The 9,778-nt window shown below is 53.2% G+C and overlaps 1 pseudogene; it reads right to left on the minus strand.

Moving 5' to 3' along the window:
- LOC119092215 (cold shock domain-containing protein E1-like) overlaps positions 1–8,562 on the minus strand; it is an 80,043-nt pseudogene extending 71,481 nt beyond the window's left edge.
- Between the last annotated feature and the right edge of the window lie 1,216 nt (positions 8,563–9,778).

A 9,778-nucleotide genomic window follows, 5' to 3' on the forward strand; every position in this document is an offset into this window, starting at 1 on the left:
AATTCGAGTTGCCATCCTTAAGTCGTCATCCAAAAGTCGAGCTGCCATCCTTTTGCTTCCTACATGGGACCTTGCAATGTTGACTATCGCGAACTTTTGTCCCGGAAATATGTTCCCTGTAGCTAGGAGATCAAAATTAGCTAACTTGCTACTTGTGCAACTTTCTCGGAATACAATATGGCGGCCACCGCCATCTTAAATGCTGGCCCAGTTTCTCAACGACTTGGCGGTACGACTTTGAGACGGTTGAGACGACAACGACTGTGAGACCGTTTTGAGGGAATTTCTATCGCAGGAAAGCCTATTACTACAGTTTCTTCTCACGTACGAGGTTAAATTTAAGCTCAAATCGGTGGTCAAAGGTCAAAGGAGGTCGTAATAATGAATATCACCTCTATTGATCAACATGTACCATATGTTGATCTATCGTACTCATGTTAAGAATATCACACACAGAAACTGCATTTGTCATATAGAAAAGTAACATAAACATGTGCTGCGCCTACACTATAAAAGACGCTTTTCATTTGGTTGGGCACGTCGAGTCGAGTTGCCATCCTTATACATTTTATACGAGACCTTGCAACGTAAAATTCTGCGAATTTTGAGATTTACAACGGCAGGAGGTTCTTTTCCGCTTTTTCGTTTTCATGTGTGGAGTCAATGTTAAGGCCATATTGGAAGTCAAAGACCCAACTTGATCGTGAATCACCAAAATCATCTCTAGTGATTGATATATGCCGTTTGGTGTCTTCTCGTACTCATTGTAAGGGGACAGCGCGCAGCAGCTGCATGTGTGATAAACCATACCAATATGAGCTACGTTATATGCACAACACACAGCTCATAAGAGACTATAATGCACACAACAGACATGTACTATCGGACGTACTATAGTATCCGTTAGGAAAATCGCCACTGCAAAGCGATACGCTCTTAGTGGCACACGGCTCTGCCAGGACGTGATATTTTGGCTCACGATTCATGCTAATGTAACGATATATCGAGGAGTAGAAACAAAGAAAAAAAACTTTTGGTGAACTCATACCACGGTTCCCAAATAGCTACTGGGGTCCAATTATAGTGACTTTGATCTCAAGCGAGACTGTCTGCTCTCTGGGAAACAATGTAAGCCGAGAAACAGCAGCTAAGGTTAAAGTAGTTCAGTCAGTCGTAAGTCAGTACAAGTCGGTAAACAAGTCAGTAGCGTAAGATCGGAAATAAGCATAGTGAAAACACTTTCAAGTAAAACAGTTGGAGAACCTCTGGGGCTAGAGTGATAGCGCTTGCGCTCAGTGGAGCGATTGATCCGCATCCCGCTGAAGCTCAATACTCTACCCCTCGTTACAACTGCTGCGATGTTGTCCCCGCGCACCGCCCCTCGACGTCATTCCGCCGCTTGCCTCGCGGTCGAGTGCTCTTAGGCTGACTCCAGGCAGTCGCTCAATTCCTGGTATGACTTGCAATGTAAGTAGAAGACATGCGGCAGCACGGCAGTAATGAGGCCGTGTGCCCTCAGTGCGTCGATGCAGGCCTCCCTGTTTGCCGTGCTGGTGATGCCGCCACCAAACGCTGCGCTCATAGTTACGCCCACGGCAGATCTCTCATCAGTGTCCAACACAGCCCAGGACACTCACGGAAGTTGCATCACGCCCGTGTGAAGTGTGCTTATGTATCATGAGTGTGCATCACACCCGTGTGAAGTGTGCTCATGCATCATGAGTGCGCATCATGCCCGTGTGAAGTGTGCTCATGTATCATGAGTGTGCATCACGCCCGTGTGAAGTGTGCTTATGTATCATGAGTGTGCATCATGCCCGTTTGAAGTGTGCTTATGCATCATGAGTGCGCATCATGCCCGTGTGAAGTGTGCTTATGCATCATGAGTGTGCATCATGCCCGTGTGAAGTGTGCTCAATGTATCATGAGTGCGCATCATGCCCGTGTGAAGTGTGCTTGTGCATCATGAGTGTGCATCATGCCCGTATGAAGTGTGCTTATGCATCATGAGTGTGCATCATGCCCGTGTGAAGTATGCTTATGTATCATGAGTGTGCATCATGGCCGCGCGGCTGAAGTAAGAGGTCGGTCCGGCGCAGAGGATCGTTGGATTGGGCTAGGGATGCGGCCTCATACAAGTGGAGGGCGGCGGTGAGATGGCGCGCACCTGCATCCCGAAAGCACCGCGAGTCCTGACACAAGCGTGGACAGAGCGGTGTCCGGTTGTCAGGTGGCGAGCCGACTGTCGGGAAACCGACCGAACCACCAGCGACCGGAACCGGACCGATCACCGACAACGTCTGAGGCCTCAGGACAGAGCCCGCCACCAGCCGGTCTTGCTGAGCCTGAAGCCCGTCCACTCGGCCAGCTTGTAAGCCTTGTGGACTTGCGATGGTCGTGTCGCGTTTCGCTGCTGGCTGTACTTGACGGTAGTGGACTGAAACTGTGACTCTACAGCGAACAGAGCCTTTGTCGGGAGCTGAGGTGCGTTCAGATGTGAAGGCCATTGCAGCAGTTGCAGTTGCATAGAAATCCCAGAGGTCACAGCCCCACGGGCTGTGCATTTGTATTGCATTGTATCTGCATTGCAGTGCATTGCATGCGCTGGTGTTGAAGTTGATTTACATTGCATCACAGCCCTACGGGCTGTGATGCAATGCAAATCGTGGGCTCTGGCCTTGCTCCTGCTCGGGAAGTGGTGCCCCAGGAGCACAACAGAGAGCCACCTGTTTGGCAATGGGATGCTAAGTGTGACCTACAGCCAGCCGTTCGAGACCTTCGGGCCCTATAACTTTTCTTTTGGGCCCTTGATCTTTGGTAATGAGGGACCCTTGGCGCCCATCGGGGCCTTAAGCCCACTTCGGACACCGAACATAGCCCCTGGGCAATTCGGCGCTACTTGCCGGCACAGAACCCCTCAATGGTTGAGGAACCCGACCAATGCAAATCGCGGGCCCCAGCCTTGCTCCTGCTGGGGGAATGGGGCCCCAGGGCTCAGACCGACACGGAGCCAACTGTTTGGTGTTGTGGTCACTGGCCGAAACAGAGGCCCTCATTGTCCCAGGGCGTTCTTCATCGGTACAAGATGCCCGGCCCTACAGGCTGTGATCCTTTAGTAGACCTACAGCCAGCCCTCCGAACCCCTCGGGCCCTTGATTCTTCCAATCACGTCTTAATCATCGGTACCGGGAAGCCCTTGGGCCCCTCTTCGGGCTCGCCCGAACCCTGCCCGTGCTGACTCGGGCCCCCTGCGAACGCAGGGCCCCCTATTAGGCTCTGTCAGACCTTGGGCTTTGGCCGACGAAGAGTGTCTCTCATTGACTCGCACTCCCGATCAGCTTCATGATGGGCCCCGGCCGTGCCCCTCCTTTGGAAATGGGCTATCAGGCCCAAACCGATGCGAAGCCGAATGATCGGCACTGGTGGTGCCTGATCGACATAGAGGCCCGATCAACGCAGCGGGCCCCAGCCGGCGCAAAGGGCGCCCTGACTGGCATTTAAGAGCCCGGCCCTGCGGCCAGGGCCCCCTTACGACGACCTCTGGGGGGCCCTCAGAGGTCTCAAATCGGGCGTTTAATGATTTTCGGTCCCGACGTGAAAACTTGGCCCGAAAGCGGGTTGAAAGCAGAAGTTACGCGTCTCCTTCTGTTATCAGTCGCAAAAAGGTCAACCCGCTTATCTTAGAATTGTCATCACTCGTGAAACGGACAGCAAATGGCCAAAGATGTTGTCAATTAACACCTTATTGGTCTTAAAAGACGTTGAGGTGCAGGGAGTCTTAGATGCCTATAGTGCTCGATGCTCTACTAGCGCGATATCACCTAAAAAATTTGAGTGGGGGACGGAGTGGTGGAGCAGCTAGCCCTGGTAACAGCTCGACCTCTCTATACCAAACTTACATAACTTTAATGATGTCAAATGACCATTGGAAAGCGACCACACTTTACCGATTGCCCCATGGGTGTATTCCCTTGGCGGAGGGACACATCACCAATTGCCAACACGCTAGGGTCCACAGTGAGTTCTCGTCAAATGAAAAATGTGCGCCACTCCGCGGTTTTGAGGAGTTCGGGGTTGAGGTTTGTCTCGTTCATCCGTAGCCGTGCTCCGAAGTCTTTAAGGCGTCTGTCCTTCAGATCGCGTCAGCAATACCTTGATGAAATCACCTCGGGCTGTGAAACACCAATGCGTCTTGTTCGAGCGGATGATGTGATATATTTCGGCATCTGGGAAAGCCCGCATGAAGAAGCCGGTCCTGGAGACGCTTTAAGGGGACACCGATAGTGAAGTGGTTCAGTTGCGCGTTTGGGAAACCAGAGGTTCGGGGTTTGATTCCCGGCGGTGCTCGCCCTTCCTGTCAGGGTGAGAGGCAGGCGATGACATAGCTGCTGAGCGCGTAATCAAGCACCAAGAACCGATGGCGCGCGCAAATGGACGAGGAAATACTGTAGTTGAGGAAGTAATGCTTTCAAACGTGATGAGTAGCAAGGAATTTCCTACCGCCATCAAGTTCTCGATGTGATATTAAAAAATAGCACATTAACTTTGCAACCTAACATTGTATATGGTTAGTGACGTCAAGGCCTCAATGCACAGGACGCTATGGTGACAAACACACCAGCTTCAACTCCCATAACGGGATATACGTCATGATGCTGGGTGAGTCGTGAATTCGAAGTTTGTTCTGGCTGTAGCTGACGTTTATTTCGCTCCAGCCACACGCCGTTTCGGCACATTTGGGGCAGGCTGATGAGTTCCGCTTCTATTTGAGGCATGTCCGAGGTATTGATCTGAGTCCAAAACCTGACCTTGAACCCGAGCCCGGTTCCTGTGGTCTTAAATCAAGGTCCAAGGTTTGAGGCCTCTGTCCTCGTTACATAAGTTCAAGTTCCAGTACCAAGTCCTATAACCTTGCGTTCAGGTATGAGTCCGAATCAAAAGTCAAGAATCAAGAGTCTGGGTCCGAATCAAGAGTCCGAATCAAGAGTCCGGGTCCGAGTGCTTATGATCCTCCCCGAGATTGAGGTTGTGCTTGGCCAAATGTGCCAGGTTCAGGTTGGCTGAGATTGTTAATGATAGGAAGGCCCCTAGCATGCCTTATCATGCTCGGAAATATATGATCCCGTGTGTGATCATCTCCCGTCGCCATGGATGTATGCGCCTGCAGCACCTCTTGGAGAAGCAGCACGTGTCTCATTATCGGGAGCCGTAACTTCTGAGTTGTACGCATTGGCCCAAATATCCAGGAACAACCTTGCAGCGTGCAACAACCCTCCACTTAATATTCAACCAAGGGATAACCGCAAAGTCATTTTCATCCATAAACCTGCGAACTTGCAACTCAAAAATGACTTACGCGTTTTGGAGCGTTCTGATGTAAGCTTATTCGGACGGCTGCTGCTATTTGGGGGCGGAAATACGCCGTACATATGCGCGTGCGACTGACACCGCTCCTTCGCCGTCATCAGGGCAAAGTCGTGATGTGCACTCGGCTGACGCGCGCGTCCCGATACGAGCGCGCCCCTGGTCAGTGGCTTCGGCTGGCCCGTCGGTCCGCGCCTCGCCGGAGCCGTCGCGTCGCGCCGTCGGGCCGCCGCCTCCACGGTTGACGGCCGTCGGAGCTGTTCCGGGACCGGCGCCCTCTTGGGCACTCCATCGGCGACTCCCGGCCGTGCACAGCGGCTTGTGCGCCGGCCCGGTCGGCCCGATCGCTAAGTGGCGCCTCCATTCCAAGTCGGCCGGATAATCGGCTGCCGGCGACGTGACCGGCATGTCACGGCGCGGCGCTGGCGTTGACGGACGGGCGGCCGCCCTGGCGTCAGGGCGCGCCGTCGCGGCCGACGAGGCGTGCGGGGGCGCTGTCCGGGCGGCCGCCGCAGCCTCGCGCCCGGCCGCGTCGCCTGCCCGACGGCCGTCCGACTCGCGTCGGCCGAGATAACGCCGTGGTCCACCGGCGGCCGCAACGACGTTATTGTAGTGGGCGCGCGCGGGTAGGGCTGCCTGGCGGGGCGCCGATCTCGCTGGCGCGCTCCCCGGGGACGCAGCGGGCACGGCGGCCGGCCGATGAACGGCGCATGCGGCAAACAGACGGCCGCCCGTCTCTGGAGGCGAGTTTGGCTGGGCAAACGTGCCACTGATCGATGCGCCGTTTTCAGGGGCGGAGCCATTGGGTCGTTATCGGGGCTGGACGGGCGTCAGCGACAGGCGCCGCGATCCCTCTGCCGGCTGGTGTCACAGCGTCGCTCGCAGGCCTCCAGGCTGGGATCGAAGTCCCCAAGCCGCGATTACAGTGCCCCGGTTGCGGCCCCGATTACACGCGATTACAGTGCCCCGGCGTCCCGCAGGCCTGGCTGCGAGTCTCCAGGCGTAGCTCGTGGTCTTCCGATATCGGACCAGCTCTTTCAGGCGGGTCGCTCGGTGTCCTCCAGATTGGGGTGCGAGTGCTAGCTCTGCTCGCGGCGTACGGCACCATCTGTCGGGCGGCGACGCACCTCCCGGGACGCGGCCCTGCTCGCCGCTCAGCGCCACGCGAGGCACCTGACGCTGAGTGATGCACCGCTCTGACAAGCAGGTCAAACGACGTGTGATACCATTCTAACGCGAACCGGTGCGTCACGAGTGGTGCCTAAGGTCTTCAGCGACAAAGACTCGCTCCATGATGGTTATAAATTACAACGTAGAGGATGAGCTCTGCGCCTGAGGCGAGAGGGAAAACCACAGCAGGCCGGTTGCCAGCAGTTCACCTCAGGCATGTCCCAACCACCAACCGGCACCTGCCTAGCGCTGCAGCCTCATGGTTGGCAAGAATGACATTTGGTGATCGAAGAAAGCTTGGCGGTGTTAACGCAGTTAACGCATGCCAGGAAAACACTGTCGCATCGTTTTGTACTCGACCATTACCGGCCAGGGATGCGGGTGCTGGCTCTGCTCGCGGCGTGTGGCGCCATCTATCGAGCGGCGGCGCACCGCCCGTGGCGCGGCCCCGCTCGCCGCCCAGCACCGCGCGAGACACCTGACATTAAGTGATGCACCGCTCTGACAAGCAGCGGTGCATCGCAAGTTATTGCTTTTGCGTTTAACCATTCACTGTGGGGTTTGATTCCACGATGCGCCTACCCTTTCTGCCAGCAGGAGAGGCAGGCTTCGCCATAAAGTCTCAGAAGCGTCGTAAATCCCCGAATGACGCACAGACATTCCCTGTGTGGTTGGCGGCTTACAAAATGCAACGTGTTGCGGGTTTCGTTTTACGTTATTTATTGGATATTTTCTCATATAACTGTCCTTCTTTAATGCCACATTATGATACCTGCAAAACATTAAATTATATTTACCTCAAAAAACTCATAGAGTGCCAGGAACCAGGATCACGTTGTGAAGGTCGAGCAAAATATTGCGGTGGCCCAGCCAAATATTGGGGGAAGGGGCAGCCCAACATTGGGGGAAGGGGTCGAGCCCAACATTTGGGGCCCGGCGCAACATTGGGGGAAGGCGCATGGCTTCCCAAATAGATATAACGTTCCGCCGCTGGCCAGAGGGTCCCATGGGTCCCGCCTGGCCTGATGGTCCCATGGGTTCCGTTCTGCGGCCTTGTAAACAAGGGCGATACGAACGATAGCAGTTTTGATAGCTTCTATTGTTGGATGAAATCGATGTTTCATTCCTTCTCCAATCATTTAGCAACGTCCTGCGCTGAAATTAACGATTTCGCCAACTACTAGAGAAGCTATTTGTCAGCTGGCCTGACAACAGCTGGCACCGTTTTCGCGGCCGTGACTTTGCACAACTCCCCATGTGATCAGTGGAAGCATTCTTCGCATATGGCTTGGACAGCTTAAGAGGATCGTTAAGTCCTCAGAACCAGATTTATAAATGATAGCGGGTGTGATGTTGATTTTATCAATGTAATGCAATGGATTATTGAACTGTTGCAAAACGTCATAACAGGACAATGCATCTTTTTCTTAAGTTCAAACGCAAGTTACGACCCATGCAACCAAACCAACCGCATAGCGCCATTTTTGAGGCGGAGAAAATTCAGCACTTTTATTTTTTGACAGTCTGAGTCTGCTATGACTCGTCGCCCACGACGATGAGAGAGAAATGACGCATGAGAAAGGGATGGGGCATTAGCCGTTCGACAACAATTAGAATGAGCAGATCGTGAGTCTTGATATCGTCGGGTATAACGTTCTTGGCCTCCATATCGGCGCGTATAGCGTTCTTGGCCACCATATCGGAGGGTGTAACGTTCTTGGCCACCATATCGGAGGGTATAACGTTATTGGCCACCATATCGGAGGGTATAACGTTCTTGGCCACCATATCGGCGGGTATGACGTTCTTGGCCACCATATCGGCGGGTATAACGTTCTCGGCCTCCATATCGGCGGGTATAACGTTATTGGCCTCCATATCGGCCGGTATAACGTTCTTGGCCACCATGTCTGCGGGTATAACGTTCTTGGCCACCATATCGGCGGGTATAACGTTCTTGGCCACCACATCGGGGGGTATAACGCACTTGGCCACCATATCGGCGGGTATAACGTTCTTGGCCACCATGTCAGCGTCTCAGACAACAGAGACCACGACAATAACAGCACCTAACACAGTCCAAGGGATGATTCGTCATCGTACACAGTAGCGGCCGGCGGTTGTCGACAGCGGTTGGCGACGGTATTGAAGATGAGTGTTTGGTTGGAGCGACATGCAAATCCCTACGCAGTTGTTCATGAGGCTGCAGGACATATTATCCAGACATGGAACGGGATATTTTTGTAGATTTGGTTTAAGTTGATGCCTCTGATAAAATCACAACAAAGGGTGCCTATAGTGTAGTGGTTAACGCGCCTGCGTTAACCATTGCGTGTCTGGGAAACCTGGGCCTCAGGGTTTGATTCCCCGCGGTGCTTGTCTTTCCTGCCAGGGTAAGAGGGTAAGGGTAAGAGGGTAGGGGTAAGAGGGTAAGGGTAAGAGGCAGGTGACGCGATATAGCCTCAGCAGCTGAGTGCGCCATAAAACTCCAATGACACCATAAATCAGAGCATAGAAGATGTGGCAGAATGAAACATGATAAAAGGCCCCAAGTCGCGGCTTTTCCCGAATCGCCTTTTCGCCATCCATTATACCGATACAATGGTAATTGCTGCTTTCTGATACACATTTCATAGACTGTTCGAGGATATCTTCATTTCAACTGACATCCATATCAGAACTTTACCGCGCCTATTCCAACTGCCGTGTCGCGCACCACTACGGGAGGCATACCTAGCAATGTTCATTCACAGTGACGTTGCAGACACGCTTTTGATGCACTTAAACCGAGGCTGCTCCTTTCGAACCAATCCCGAAAGTTTTGCTGCTCTAGGTTGGCTTTATCTCACAATGTTGCGAGAAACGGCCGAACAAAAACGTGTTGATGTCATCGGCAGAAGTTGGCGTCTAAAAAATATGAGATGCCAATAACACAGCGTTGGCATACAAACGAATGTGCGCGTTTTCATTCACCACGTCCAGGAAAATATAATGTCCATTGAAGTACGCTCAGAAACTAGATTACATCACTAGCATGTGGGACAGCCTTCACATCATTACCTATCACAAGTCAATCATTTGCTCATCAGCAGTCATTTCAAATCACAACCACGGACTCCATTGTCCAATCTGTGCCACGAAATGTTGTTTCAGCTCATTGACACATCAACAGCACTGGATTGCGCCAGCGGTCCCTGTGGTTCCTGGGCCCGTCAGGTGTCCAGGGCTGCCGATCCGACAGCTG

This window comes from Pollicipes pollicipes, unplaced genomic scaffold (genome assembly GCF_011947565.3).
Source record: "Pollicipes pollicipes isolate AB1234 unplaced genomic scaffold, Ppol_2.1 Scaffold_3447;HRSCAF=4054_pilon_pilon_pilon, whole genome shotgun sequence".
Classification (NCBI taxonomy): Eukaryota; Metazoa; Arthropoda; class Thecostraca; order Pollicipedomorpha; family Pollicipedidae; genus Pollicipes; species Pollicipes pollicipes.